Below are 16,080 nucleotides of genomic sequence, written 5' to 3'. Positions count from 1 at the left end.
TGTAACAGGATATACCAGCCAACTTTGTATTTACCTCCAAGGTCATGCAGCATTAGTTATCCTTAGGACATCTCTCACCAAAGAACACAGAGTTTTCTTGACTGTGTCTCTTGGTGCAGGATGAATTTGTGTCAGAGGGAGTCAGAGCATCAGCAAGCACATAACCTGCACTGAGCAGTGAATTTTACACTTCCAGTAAACAACTGATTGTTCCTGCTGTTGCTTTGAGATAACAATGCACTACACAAAGGAAACTCAGCCCAGCTTCCAGTTAATCCATAACAATGCAGGGATGCAGATAACCCCCCTTCCACACATTTCTTTCCAAAGGAAAAACACAGGACAGAGCATGGCTGACTATTCTGTGAAGTCTGGTCGAGCTACTGCATGAGAGAGTGTATAGCACTTTAAGCAAGAGATCTGCCTTACCCTGTGTTATAGCTTCATTTTGAGCCAGCACTGAATATCCAGAGACAAGTAAAAGAAATAGGTCCATTATTTCGTGATCCTTTTTCTGTGCCTCTAAAATTCTGGGAATCAATAGGTTTTATGATTTCCTGGGGGAGAGGTGAAGCCAGTTATAAGAACAACTGGCAGTTTGAGATATTTTTGTCTCCTAGGTCTCTGGCACAGAGTACAGCTAATATAGTAGTGATACAAAAGAAATAAGTGTGCTAAGCATATTATTTAAATTAACTGAAAATCCCTCTCCCATCATTAGGAAGTGTGTTTTCGTATATTACTTTTTTGAGGCTATAGGAAATCCTTTTTCTCATGGTTTTGAGGGGTAGGTGTGAGTTTGACCCCTTATTGATGACTGGAAAAAAGGATGTTGCACACTTGGGAAGACGTATGAAGAGTGTTTGTCAAGGTATGCATAAAAGGAAGCAAATTTTCAGCATGCAACTGGTAGAGGATTTTGACAGCCAGCTACATGTATTATTTCTGATCCAAGCATCCTGCATCACTTCACATTGTGTAACACTGATCAGATGAACCTCTGTCTCCACAGCTGTAATTCCTTTCTTGTAGTTAGGATTATTAAGTAGTAGTCCTACCTTCCCATATTAGCTTACAAAGCTGAAAATAACCCCTGTGAGTCACACAGCTGGGATTAGATACCTGCATGCTCAGGTTCCACAACAGTGCTGAGTACATCCGTTAAGCTGCATAAGGAGAAGCTCATAAAATGCCTTTTGAAGGAAAAAAAAAACGGTTCTCCCAAATGTGGTCCCAAAGCAGTACACAGATCCTTTTTCAGAAATCCCATCTTGGCTAAGGTGAGATAGAGACACTCATATTGTCTCTTCACCCTGAGTACAGAAATACATGACATGCTAAGTTCAAAGACAGGAGTACAATCTTTCCAGAGCACACTAAAGAAGGATTTGTGATGAAGTTTGTGTTTGTGAAAGCATTTATGAAATGAAATCAAATTATTACACTTGGCATTTGTAGAGTACAAAAGAAAATACATTCCATTTTATAGAAATGGGGCCAGACTTTTGAAAATAGACATCTAAACTGCACATTTCAGTGAAGAAAACCCATTAATTTATACAATCTGAATAAATGAATGCATATGTGTTGCATAAAATCCTATTTAGATTTGTACAGGGATTTTTAGGATTGTACATGTCACAGCTTTGGAAGGTATCAGGATATTCTCTGCCTCAGTGCTGCACTGACATTCTCCTCTGCTATATGTTGAAGTATATCTGTACGTCTGCTCTTTCCTCTGCTGCACCTTCTCTGACAGCAACATGTGAAGCCACTATTCCACCCAAATGGGAACCCCGAAGCTCAGATGTACCTATGAAAGAAGGAAAGAATACCTCTCCGAGCTCATATGGTACATTTAGAACAAAATGTGCTTTTTCTCTCCCAGATTTCCAAATTATCGTTCTGTCTTAAAGGGCTGGATGTTCCTGCTCATCTTACAGTCATGGCACACCATGAGAAGGCTAGGACTGGGTACCAGGATAAAACCCAGACTTCCAGCAAATCCAGTCAAGTTAAAGAAGATGTGAAAAAAAATAGGAAATACAAATCTACTGTTGTAGTGGTTTAGATTTGCCAGTTTGAGTTTTCTGGCCAACACACCAAATAATGTGGTGGGTTTAGTGCTGGCAAAAATCACCAGTGCACTGACTCATTTCTTGCTGTGAGATATGGATTAGGAGAAGGACAGAACTGCAGAACAGGCTTAAAGCTTAAAAGGTATAAAACTTTTTTAACAGGACTACAAGAATAAGAAGGATCAGAATAAAACCTCCAGAACACCTTTCCTCCCCCTGCCCAGCTTTTCCTTTCCCAACTGACAACATAGAGACAAAACCTGGGATGTTAAAGCAGTACCAGCTATACCATAGTCTATCAGTTCTTGTAGGGAGAGGAGTTTTCTCTTGTCATGCCATGGAGACTTCTCCACAAGAAACAGTTCTCTCATGGCTTTTCATTTCCACAAATAGGAGCTGCCCAGGAAAAGTTCTGCATTGTGAAATTCCTCCCATTTTCACAGCCCTCCCAGAGGTGTGTCCATGGGCCATGAACTCATGGGGTATTATTTTAAGGATGAGTTGTTCAAAGGCAAAGGTTCTCTTCATCTATCTCTGTAATCATTTTTTGGAACAGAATTTGTTTTCTTCTCTCCTTGGGGGCAAAGAGTCTTCATCACTCTCATCTCTCTCTGTTCAAGCTTCTCATGAGATCACAGCTACTCCAACATCTGCTTGGCTTCATCAATGGATGTATCTGCTCAGATCTACAGCTTGAATACTCCATCCCCCTATACTCTCTCATGAATTAAAGGAGATGTATATCACTGTCGATCTCCGTGGCCCTACCAAAAGAAAATTTCAGCCCCATTCAGCATCTCCTCATCTGAGGTTTTACTTTCATCTGAGGTTTGACTCTTTACTGACTTTGGTGTTTTCATGTTGTCTTTCTACACGTCGTCACTCTTTTTCTCTCCCTGGAGAGAGGAACAAGGTCTGCAGGTCTCATCTGTAGTGTGGCCACTCGCCCAGTGGCCACAGCAGTCACAGTGATGGATTTCAGGCCACACTGGGCCCCTCCCTCTGCCTGGCAGTCACTGGGATCCAGCCCAGCCTCCCCCAGGCCACACAGACCTTAGAGGAGCAAGGCCGGCCTCACCAGAGCTGCATTACCTTTCAAGGCCAGAAGCAAAGAGAAAGAGTACCCAGTCTTACTGTTTTTAAAATGTGAATCTCCCAGAGGCAGATCTAATTTCTAAATGGTTCAAAATGTTATCAGTTCTCAGAACTAGCCAGCTATTGGCCTTTCCCAGGCACAGGGGAATCTCCAGCAGCTTGTCTCAGAGAAATCACTTCCATGGGTGGTTTCTCATTTCTTCCCTAAATGTCAATCAATGCAAAACCAGCACAACTATCTATCCAAATTAAGATACTAATATAATAGCTAGACTCCCAGTACACCCTTGGCTTATACAATATAAAAATCATATCACCAAAATTGCAGAAAAGGACATCAAGAATCTGATGCAATTTAAAATAGTAAGAGGACTTAATGCATAAGAATGTATAAAATCCTGATGCTTTAACTCACAAATTATGCCTGCTTAGTAGGCTTGTGAAACAAAGAATTCACTTTGGATAGAACAAAACTAGAACTCTCTAGTAAGAGTTAACAAAATATTCCAGAACATTGAGGTTGAAATACCCCATATAAGACAATTCATAACATTGGTGCTCAAAGCCCTCATTTAATTTTTTAATCAAAAAAAGCAAATTAGTCTAAAAATAGAGTCCTAGAAGTTGCTAATAAAAAACTGGCCAAATGTGCTTGATTTACTATATTCTCATTCTCATTCTTTTTGACCATCTCCTAATCTTACAACGTGTTAACTATAATTTTTGAACTAGTTATTTTTTGAGTAGTTTGAATTCCATGTAAATTCTGGGCAAAGCTATTCATGTGAGTCAATGAACAATGGCTTGAGGCTTTTTCTCAGACTCACTAGGCTTTGAATAAAGTGCGAATGCAGCCTTCATTTAAATTAGTGTATTGATTAAAAAAGGTTATTTGGTTATTTTTAACTTCAGCTATTTACCTAAAAGCTCCAGTGGCCATTCTGTAGCTAGAAGATGCTTCAGTTTTTGGATTTTGAGGAGCAATTGTTGTGTCAGTTTGCCAGGCCAGTACTTCTCATAACTGTAGAGCAGTTGAAGCAGTGATCTATGATTCATAATTGGGATATTTAGCCCCATCTTTATATCATTTATTTCTGAACTAGGTATTGAATAGATATATTTTCTTTTTTTTAATAAAATGTTGTGGTTATACAAATACATATACATGTACAGATCAGTCTGTTTTCGGGAGAAAAGCACACAGTATCTCCATTAAAAAAACAAAAAAAGAAAAGGATAATGTTAAATAAATTCCCTTTCCTTTCAAATACACTTAATAGAACATAGAACAGCAGGTACACCTTCCACTAGACAAGATTACTCAAAACCCCATCAAACCTTACTGAACACTTCCAGGGATGGGACATCCACAGCTTCTCTGGGCAACCTGTGCCTCATCAACCTCACTGAGTGTCATCTGAGCATCCACAATATTAGAAAATGTCCACAAGGCTCTCTGACTCTTGAGGGAAAGACAAGAAGATTCAGTAAATTTAAATTCATCCTTATACCATACAGTCAGAGGGACAAAGTAAAAGAAAATACCCCATTTTAAAGCTTATTTCCTCTTTTTAGCCAAAGCAGCTTCTGCAGTTTTTTTGTTGGTTTGTTTTTGGTTTGTTTTTTTTTTTTCCCCTCACACTTATAATTAAAGGGATGAAAAAAAGTTTTATGTGTGGTTTTCTGTTTTTTCTTTCCTGTTCATTAATTCACCTTAACACACCAGGGGCTACCAAGAGTTATTAGAACTTGGATGTTGCAAAAGACCTCTGTAAAGTTCTCATGTTTCCTAATAAAAATCTACAAACATTTTGCTGTGTATCTGTTTCCTGCAATGAGTTCCTCTATTCTTTTTACCAGCAGTGATACACATTATCAATTAATAGCAGGTTTACCTTTTGGTCAGTCAGACGACAGGCTGGGATAAATTAATTCCTTAAACTGCGTGGTAGGAAACATTCAACTGTAATTTATGATACCCCAACCCTTTCCATCCCCCTGCCCTCCTCTTTTCCTTTCCATCTACACAGCACTTCTTAAAGCAAATGTGTCGAGAAATTTTTTTCCTCTGGCACTCACTACATCTCAAAGGTTCAGAAGGGCTGGAAACTACAATCAACATTTGGCTTTCACGAGCCCCTAGAGAGCCTTTTCTCTCACACATTAAACACACAACAAATAGGACAATCTCTGGTCTTGGAGCCGTCTTTGTGGAGGTGACAAGTCTATTGCAATGGTGTCAGGAACCCAGCATGTGTACTCTCCCTAGACATGCAATTTGAATTCTCTGTTGGTAAAAATCAGCATTGTTTTTTCTGACTTCAGTGGAGCTACTCCTGATGACAGCTGTTGAGCTCTTGATTTTATGGTAATTTCTGAATTTCTGAGAGCTGTGTGGATTGTCCCAGACCACTGAGCTCCCCCTCTAATTTTGGTAGATCTTTTAGTAAACTTAAAGAGGGTTTGTGAAAAAACAAGTATTCGCTACTGAATGTTGTTATCTTGCAGATTTCCATAGGAACACAATGTAGTCATCTCCCTAGGTAGTTATTTGATAGAGTTATGAAGCAATATACCCTAGAAATATCTTTTTTCTGTCATATTTATGGCAATTATGTCAAATAGTGAATTTAAATAATTTGAGCTGATTACTGCAGGTTTGTGAAAACACACAGTTTGACGTATTCACAAGTTTCAATTACCGTATGTGGAATGTAATTATGTGGAGTACAAAGCTCCAGGGGAAGCTGTGTTTTCTAAATACTCCTTGTCTGTAACGCAATGATCTTTACTCTTCCCCCCACCCCCCAAATTTGAAAACATCATAAATTTTGTCAATGGCTGTTCATTTGTCAGATTCCACTTTTAAAATCTGCATAGACCTAGGTAAAAAGAGAAAAAATTATCACTCAGCAGCCTATGTGCTTTGCGATCATACAAATGGAATAACTCTGAATTTTTTTTTTTTATAGATTTCTGGCTAGTATTCAAGACCCCCTAAGTGCTGTTTTTACTGAGAGAAAGCTTAGAGTACAATGTCACTTGTTTCAAAACAAGCCTGAAAAGAAAAAAAAAGAAAAAGAAAAAAAAAAAGGTAAAAAGAAACCTGATAATGATTAATGAGCTTATAAGTTTTGGAAATTTTAGGAGACATTCTCTTAAAGTTATCATACCACTTTTAGTGGTCTTTAGTGTCGTTTCTTATGGCAAAAAAGATAAATGATCACCTGATCACCAAGTCCTGTCACCTGTGATTGTAGGAAGCAAATGCATAGTCTTACACATGTATGCTCCCAAATCCCACATGGCTCAGACCTCCTTAAAGGATCCTGGTTCAAATGTGCTCCAGGAAAGGAACAGGATGGCTGAGGGCTGTGAAAGGTGGCAGTGGCTGCAAATCAGCATTTTGCCATGGTGCTGATCCCAGTATTTATAACAGCTTTCTCTTTTGTCCTTGCAAGACATTTTGTGTTAGCCCCAGTGCCACAAACACTGGCATTGGTGGTTGTTTTTCTGTGAGCTCTGCAGTTTCATCCACAGAACGTCCCATATGGAAATGCCGATTAAAATTTATATTATGCTTTTAAATACACAAAGTTTCAGAGCTGTTAAATTTGATCATCTCTAAAGCATCTGTGTATTTCATTTGCATCTCACAAAAACAGATTGACATTAAAATCCATTTTATTTGGGTTGCTGTGATAACCCCAAATAACCCTAAATTCCTTCTGTTCATATTTACTCACATTCATGGCTTTGGAAACTCCTTCTCATTTGATGTCTTTATTTTCATTGCTAGTGAAACTGTTTTCAAATCTAGCATGGGATGCAGATCTGTTTATTTTATTTTTGACAAATTTTGAACCACACATGAAGGAAGACATTTGTAATTAGTCTTTCTCCTTAAACAACTACATGTCCTTTCTATTGTGTGTTTTATCAAAATAATTCTAATTATTATCATACAAATATAAAATTTCCTTCTTCCTAAATAGCTGAAAAATATGCTTTTGACAGGTTTGACAGTGGTTTGATGTGAGCTCCTTTAAAGGACCAGTACAACCTTTTTTACTGTCTGGCTAAGTAAGACTTTCAATCTCAAAGTTGTGCAATTTATTTCTGATTAACTGGAAATGTACAGGATAAGAAGCAAGCCTTTTTAAAATAAATTATATAACCCCTAAGTGTACTCAGTTCCAGTGTTGCTTTGACACAAGACAGAACCTTCCTGTTGACCTTGATGACTAAACATTTAAATGTTGTACCCTTAGCTGATAAACATTCTTAAAAGGCAATCAGGGTGACATGTCATTTCCTAATGTTACCAGTGTCCCAGATAATTCTGGAAGAATGCCAATCTCATGTTCTGGTCATATTGGTGTAATGTTTTGAAAAAGATCATCAGAATATAAAACCAAAAATTAAAAAGTGAAACCTATTGTAATATCATTTAGTTTTCAGAGCTTTGAGTGTAATGAAAAATATGGCTAGAAATCATTCCCTATTGACAATTTTCTACATAATAACTTACACTATTGCCATTTCCTTTAGCCTATTTGTATGGATTTCTAGAAAGGACTTGTCTACATAAATGAGAGCATATTTCTTTTCCTGAAGATGTGAGCAAGTTTTACATAAAAACATAATTACATTTACTTGTTCGAAAATCTAGAATTATCTGTATGACTAGACGAGGAACCAGTGCCACTTTCATTTATACAGCCTATTAGTCCAAATAATGCAATTAGCACAAATAATGACCTGTCTACGTGATCTTCACAGTCATCCTCTCCCATGGTAGGATTTTTTCCACTGATTTAAATTTCTGACCAATTAGTTTTTATTAGTAAAAATTCAGCAATGAATATAAAAATGGGTGTTTTGCGGTTTCTAAAAACCAAATAACACCAAACTAATTAATGAGAATTAACAATAGCAAAATTAATTTTGATTAATATATTGTCCATGAATGCACATATGGACCAAACACAGTATGTGTTGTTGATATGAGTATTAGCCAAAGAATAATATATACAAAAGAAATGAGTGGTACAGGAAAAACGAAGCAAGTTCTCTGCCATGGGGACTTTGATGAGACTCTAATAGTTCTGGACAAAAGGAAACCAGAATGTCTGCATATCATGGAATGCTAGGGCATTGTTGCCTGGGAATAGAGATGCCAGTAATTTCCTGTATACATTGGGTTCTTCTTGAAATCTGCTGGATTCAAAACTACATCCTAACTTATTTTTCCTCCAAATGTTGTATGTTGTTAGATATGTATTGCAGAATACATATAATAGGATTCTCTAAAGCAGCACAAATACCAATTTTGTCCAGAAAACCCCCCAAAATTCTTTGCCTTGGGAAAATCTGATTCCTGACTGAGTGGAGAGTGACTTCAGAACACTACACTGTCAACTGCTGTCAATAATCTTAGCAGAAATTATATCCTCGCCATCAGTAGTCTCCTTTTCCTTTTAGACAAACTCCTTCTCTCTGTGAGTGTAACACAGATCTCAGTTCTAATAATTTGCCCTCCTCTACTGTCTTGAGAACCTTGCTAGCAGTCAGATAGCTTGAATCCTCTGTAATTACTATTAGATCTTGTGGTAGCTGGTGTGGAACAACATCATCAGGTGTAACACTATAGGAAGGTCATATCTTGGCATTTAGTAAAAGATCTAATGAATTAATTTAGCAACAATATCAAGTACTAAGCCAACTGCATCTTTTAATTAACAACAAATGTGTGTTATAATTAATAAATTACCTTAGAGGCAAAAATAATTTAATGACTTGTAGGTTAGAGATCAGTATACACAAAAAGAGATGTAGGCATGGGAAACATATGAAAGGTTTAATAAGAGGTAAAATTTTTCACATACATGGAATAAATTAATATTTAACCTCCCAAGATAAAAGCAATTCTGCCACAGGATAACTGAACTCTTTATGTATAGCGAATTGCTAAACTCTGTCTGCTTTATTGAATCCTTCAGTTAGAGAATAGTTTTCCAGAGACTTCTCTTCACCAAAGGAAAGTTTTGATGAAACTGGATGTCTTTAATGAGCACAACTGTTATAAAAAATTCTATTAAAAATTTAAAATTAAACTTAGGTATTGCACCAATGAATAGATGTGCACTACATTTCAAGAAAAATGTTTGTTTCATTTTAGAGTCTTATTCTGTTTGAATTCAAGCCAAAATCTACTGAAGCCTCTAGTTTTGAATTTGTACCATGAACTTTACAGCGTGCCCATGAATTACCCTCTTAGGCCTAAAATAATTTAATCTAATTTAAGGCAGCTGAGATCCCCATGGAAATGGAGCCAAGTTACAAACTACTATAGAGAATGATTTCTTTAAATTATTTTTTATGGCAGAGACAGGGAATTTCTACATGATCCTAATAGCAGATGTGAATCCTCCACATATATATTGTGATATCCATGGTATACTAAACTACCTAGCTGTTTTCACAGCTTCTACAAGGCAGCTCAAAGGGAGACATTATTCAATTAATAGAGAACAATACAGTGTAATCACAGGCTATCAAAGAAAGAAGGAAGTTAAACACTTGAAACAAAAAGGGAAAATTTTCAGTTATTTACTCAAAGTAGCAGTATTTAACATGATACAATGCCAATCAACAAAACATGCGAACATTTCAAGGGAAGAGTTGATAGGGGGGAACTACTTTTTCAATCCTTCAGTTCAAAGGCTAAATTTCTCTGCTAAGTCTAGAGTAGAAAAGCTGAGGTCCTTCACAACACGGTAATTTGTTTACAGCAAGAGCCTAGGTCTCCATCTTAATCAACAAGGAAATTGTCTCATCTAAGGCTTTTCTGTACCCACTTTTATTGGTCTCTGTATAATCCCTCATCATACTTAGTAAAATCACCCCATTTTTTAGCTATTGGAGCTCTAAAAGTAGAAATAAAACCAAAAGCTCCAGTTTGAATCTAAACAAGCTCTTAGAGTCTTGAGGGTGCTGCCCACATTGACAGTGCAGCAGAACAGGAACAGATGATGTTTCAACAATGCCAGAATTGGAGATGACTGGGAGATTCCCTTTAAGTGTTCATCCTGATACTAAATAAAATGGGGGTTTTAAGTACTGTAGGTGAATTACAAACTCTATAATCATTCTGCACAAATTATGAAGCATTTAATGGAAATGTCTCCAAGTGAAGCCAAGCAGCTTCTAAGATCAGGAGAAGATTTCTTATTTTTATAAAGTATCAGCTTTGAATTTTAAAGTTTTGAGTTTGACATCAAAATGTGATTATATTTGGCAATCAAAGTCCAAATCCAGTTCTGAAATTAATGAACAGGGAGAAAAACAGGATTGAAGCCTTTCTATTACATTTTTCATAATTTCAGAATTGTGTTCAACGTATTATTCCTAGACCTAGGGTTTAAAGAGCTATTCTTGTTAATTCTGATTTTGGATGCTTTCTGGTATATTCCATCACAAATGACCTCTTCCTCTGTCTTTTGAGCTGAACTTGAACATGGGCAGCACCACAAGTCAGAGCCAGACCAAAGGACTTGCTCCCTGTCCTGTATCTTCCACTTAGTTGCGAGTCCCAGAAAGGAGTGAAAGCACCAACCACTAAAAGGCAATTAACAACAATTCCTTTTACATTACCCCAAAGCTGCAATACATCCTCTTTTAGAACAAGAGGAAATGGCCTAAAGTTTCTCTTGGGGAAGTTTAGATTGGGTATTAGGAAAATTTTCTTTATAGAAAGAGTGGTCCAGCCCTGTAAGGGACTGCCCTGGGCAGTGGTCCTGGAAATCTTAAAAAAACATGTAGATATGGTACCTGGGGGACATGGTTTGGTGGTGGACTTGGCAGTGGTGTTTTAACAGTTAGACTTGATGATCTTAAAGTTTTTTTTGCAACCTTAATGACTCCAGGGTTCTATCACCTCTTCTTCAAAGACTGCACTAGTAGAGGATCAGCATGTCTCAGAAGCCTCAGAGTAGAGAAAGCTGTCCTGATTTGGATTGTTCTGTGAGTAATGTTTCTTCAGCAAGGGATGAGTTGGAACCTAAACCCTGAGTATAGGAAAGTCTGGCCCAAGCGTCTTTCTTGCATAAATTAGAAAATCTTCCAAACCATAAGAATTTATACCAACCATGATATAGATTATCTGTCTGACAAAAGTTCACTCTTTTAGTGGGGAATAGTTTTTGGCTTTTATAAAAAAAATCAGACCTCATTCTATGCTTTAAAATAAATAATTTCTAAATTTTTCAGCATAGAAATGAGCATTCACACTTAGGCACTAGGATAATAATCAAATATGTTTCTGTTTAGAATGATCTCTTGCCCGAGATTTTTCACAAATTTTACATCTGTTTCCCAAATGAGCTCAGCTGATAATCAGTGACTTATGAGAAAGCATCAAGAGACATGTCTTTTCAATCTGCTTACAAGGTCAAAAAAATTCCAACAGGATTTAATATACGTACACAAGCTTGATGTATTGGAGTGCGGCGTTTTTTTACAATGCTAAGAGTTTGATGAGAATATCAATTAAACATGACTATATAGTTAAAATTTCCATCTCTAAATGCAGCTGCAGCAAGTAACAGGGCTGCTAATCAAAGCAGTGTTATAATTTAGCAGTGATGAGGAAAGCAGTAGCCATCAGAAGGGAATAACAGGAAAGAGGCAGCTGCTTTCATATCATTTTAGTGTCCATTTCTTTAATGAGCCCGAGGAGACAATTCCCTGCTGACTATTCATTAATTAATGAAATTTATGAGAGGAGAAGAGCTATCAGCATGCAAACAAGTGGAGAACAGGTGATGACGGTCTGTTTGCAGTGAATGAGCATATTGGGGGAAGGAAGCTTTTGAATAAAGCAAATTATCTAGAAGAGATGTTTAACAAAAATATAACTTACAAATTCCTTATCTGGGCAGCAATGGTGTGTGGTTTATAGCTAAACAGGGATGTAATATTAAACTCAAGTTATGAAAAGTCCATGATCAAATCTGGGAGAAAAGAATCAGCCCAGAGGACTCAGTATCTGTCTCTTTCCTGTTCTGAGTGACTTCCACCATTTTGCCATGACTTGGCAAAATGCATTAATAAACAGTTGGGTAGATCCCACTAAGAAACACTGCCTCCTTCCCTCTTGGTCTTTCAGTGTTATATTAGTGTCTTGTCATTTGGCTGGGAATTCTTTGATTCATCCCAAGGCAAACCAGACTCTTTCCCAGCTGGGAAGATCTCAGGGTTCAGACCAGGTTTTGTCAAAATCAACCTGCAGAGATCAATAGAGAGAAGACAATATCACAGTGCTGGGCATCAGCCATCCCTCCTTCGGGCTGGAGACCCTCTGCATATGTATGGCATTAAAGTGTAGCTGAGATTGCAGATTTGGTTGTAGCCTCATGGTATGTGTTCACAAAGGGATTCTTTGACACTCTTTGTACAACTTGGATTCTTGCAGTACTAAACACCCTCAAGCCTGGCTCCAATTAATTCTCTTTGATCAGAAAGTGTGAAGTGTTTGGGTTTAGACATATTTGTACTAAGCAAAATTCCCGGTAATGCTGTTTCTGACAATTTTGTACCACGGGGATTTTGTGTAGGATGTGTGAGGAACATAGTGGAGCTCAGCTCTGCAAGTGCAAGCTCCTTAAAGGCTTGATGTTAGCAACAAAGGTAAAAGCAGCCACAAGCCTGCTGTAAACAGGACAGGCTGAGGCAGCAGATACTGGATGTGCGAGATAGACTGTGATTGCAAAAGTTCCACACAGTATCCCACCATGTTTTAGGGATTTACATTATAAAGGCCATAGTGACAATCACACTCACACAGTACAACACTCTCAGAAGTCTGTTCCGCACAATCTTGACTCTTCTGCATATGCAGTAGCCAAAAACAAGGATTTAATTTTTGACACTACATTCTACACACAAACTGTTCCACATATGTTCTCTGAGTGGGTAGCTATAGCACATGCTTTTTCTGCTAAGGTTTCTAAATGTCAGGGATGTTACACATTTTTCTCAATGGCTCTTCTGTTGGATGGATGACAGAGAAGTAAACAAACAAAAAAGACTTGAGCAACTTTGTCCAAGGTCATTAGTTTTGACTTAATACAAAACATGTATGGAATGCATCATAAAAACCTAAACCACTGCAGTTTATATGAGAAAATATGGAGTACAGGAAGACCCTCTCCCTTTATACAATATTGCTTTAGCAAATTTGCAACATCTTAAGGCTGAGGGGAGGAAGAGGTATTGCATTAGCATCATGGAGACTTGGGTAAATAGGGGTAAGGTTTAGATAATAAATAAAGTCCTTGATTCCATAAGTAGATTTAAACATAGTTTTTAAAATTGTCCAATAATTACTCTTAGTTTTACTTCATTGCTCACATCTCTACATTTTTTCTAAAATCTGTAGGTCCAGGAGTCCTGTGGAAACCTATTTTTTTTTTTATTATAACATAGGTTAAAATAAGCAAAAACAAAAAAAAAAATTTATAACCCTACAAAAAACCCACAAAAAATCTGACCACCAAACAAAACCAAACCAAACCAAACCAAACCAAACCAAAACAAAAAGGTGAAAGTTAAAATATGTATTTTAAATAATTGCCTCAGTTTTTAAATCAGGCTTCAGTTTCTGTTTGATTTTTATTTTAAGGTGGAGCTCAATGCATTCTCGTGACTTCTTGGGGTGACTCCTTTCTGCAGGAAAGGAACATAGATACACATCATATTTCTGCCTGTATTGAATTTGTTCATTGGCTCCAACCTAGTTGAATAGTTCAAAATAATTTCATTAAAACTTGAAATAAAAAAGAATAATAAAAACAATTGGCAAGTAAGCAAATTATCACTGTCGCTTTCTCAGTATATTCATGCAGGATTGCAAGATAGAGAGTAGAAGCTTGTCTTATTTCACTGTGAAATATTTCATTGATTTGTAATAAATAATATGCAGCTTTCTTAGACCAGTTTTTTCATTCACAGGAATGGCCTGTACAACCCCTTGAGGGTAAACCACATACCTTTAATTACAAACAGATCATTCAGATTTTAACTTGTACTTTTTGCAGTTTGATGAGAAATATTGAAATTGTTGTCCATTTATTGCCTTTCATGATTAGAAATATGTGTCTAATGCCATCTTTGATCCAGTCAAAATCTAGCTATTGAAAATATCACACATAATAATACATATATATTTTAAGTTTGCTGATACATTATAGAAATTATGTTTATCAGGAGAGACAGGAGAATTGTTCAAGGAAGCAGGGGTCAGGCTGCCCCACCTCTACAGATATTTCCCCATATCTGAGGTGGAAAAACTAGCAGAACTTTAAAGTGATGATTTCCAAAAGAACTTGTGACAAATCCATATACAAACCAAACTGATTCTGGCACTCAAATTATAACCTGAGTCATATAACCTCTAATAGATAAGAAGGCAGAGGTGTTGTTTTTAAGGAGATAAAGAAAAAGAAATAAAATTATTGGTTTCCACTTCTCACTTCTTCATCTTTTTTTTTTTTTATTTTTATTTTTTTGGCATTGAAGCAGTCAAATTAAAGATGACTGCTTCCACACATGCGTGGCCTGACTGTGATGAGCACCAGCTAACCCTGAGATTATCTCTGTTGGTTAGAACATGGTACTAAAATGTTTGCAGGTTTGATTCCCAGAAGGGTCATTCACGTAAGTGCTGCATTTAGTAATGCTTGTGGGTTCCTTCCAGCTCAGAATATTCTGTGATAAGAATCTGGTCATGCCAATAGGAACAGAACAGTGAAGGAAATACAAGTGGTGGATATAGGAACTCTGTCCTTCCTTCTCTCACATTAAGTGGGTGCACCAGAACCCCAGGTCTGGTGCAGATAATGGTGATGTCAACCTCCAAAACCAGCTCACCTGGATGTAACATATAAAATTAATAACTTTATCCACTCTTTTCATCGAGAACAGTCTTTTTCCTCTAACAAAACCTACCTCTTATGAATACTTAATTAATTTTATACTTAGCTGTGCATCAAAGTTGATGGCAGAGAGTTTTAATATATATGTAGTGCATACCTTGTACTCTTACCTTAATAAAGACAGAAGGATGTCTGAAAAAATCCTCTGAAAATGCAGCCAACTTCCTAAGGGAAAAAAAAATAAATATGTATATATATATAAAAAATAACACTGTGATTGACACTATGATTGTGGAATATATGAAGATAGCCAGTCTGATGAGAACTTCATGTACCAGCAAAAAATCAAGATACTCATGCTTTTCCCCAGCATTTGGTTAACCCCATCTGTACATGAACATCTAATTTTTTATTAAATAAATAAATATTTGTTACATTAGTTGCTGCTATTATTATTTTTTTTTGTCTCAAGTCTGATCAGCATATGAAACTTGCCTATATATTACATCCGAAATGATAGAGGAAATTAATAATGATTGAAATGCTTTCTGATCTTATCTTTTATGAGTAATAAAACAACTAATTTCTAAACAATAGCTGAACCTTCCCTCCAGATTGCAGAAAGATATTTTTTTGGTTCCACAGCTTTTTTTTCATCATTCCTGAAGGTTATCAGTATTTGCTTTTCATATTTAACCAAGACCTGAGATTAATGAAACTAAAAATTACAGATTTTAATATAAGTTAAAAGTATTAAAAAATTATATCATCTTATTGTTCTTCAATGCAATTTTAGGACAATCAGTAAAAAATAAAGGCATATAATTTCAAGAAAGATGAAAAGATTGAATTGTTGGCATTAATACTCAAGTTTTACTTATGATATAAGAGCAAGGGGAAATTGAATAGATTTGAAGGAAAGAAAATGTGAATCTCGTTAAGAAAAACTTATTTTTTCATAAGTTTCTTAT

The 16,080-nt window shown here is 36.6% G+C and overlaps 1 protein-coding gene across 1 annotated transcript in view; it reads right to left on the bottom strand.

Annotated features, from left to right (window-relative positions):
- The window catches only part of TENM4 (teneurin transmembrane protein 4), a 1,355,518-nt gene that overhangs the window by 1,045,731 nt on the left and 293,707 nt on the right, over positions 1-16,080 (bottom strand). The window contains exon 4 of the mRNA XM_086882312.1: positions 15,280-15,334. The gene's annotated coding sequence lies outside the window, so the exon portion shown is untranslated. The remainder of the gene's footprint in view (positions 1-15,279; positions 15,335-16,080) is intronic.

The sequence above is a fragment of the Cyanistes caeruleus genome, chromosome 3 (genome assembly GCF_971803275.1).
Source record: "Cyanistes caeruleus chromosome 3, bCyaCae1.hap1.1, whole genome shotgun sequence".
Lineage (NCBI taxonomy): Eukaryota > Metazoa > Chordata > Aves > Passeriformes > Paridae > Cyanistes > Cyanistes caeruleus.
This window is presented reverse-complemented; position numbering and strand designations above follow the sequence as displayed.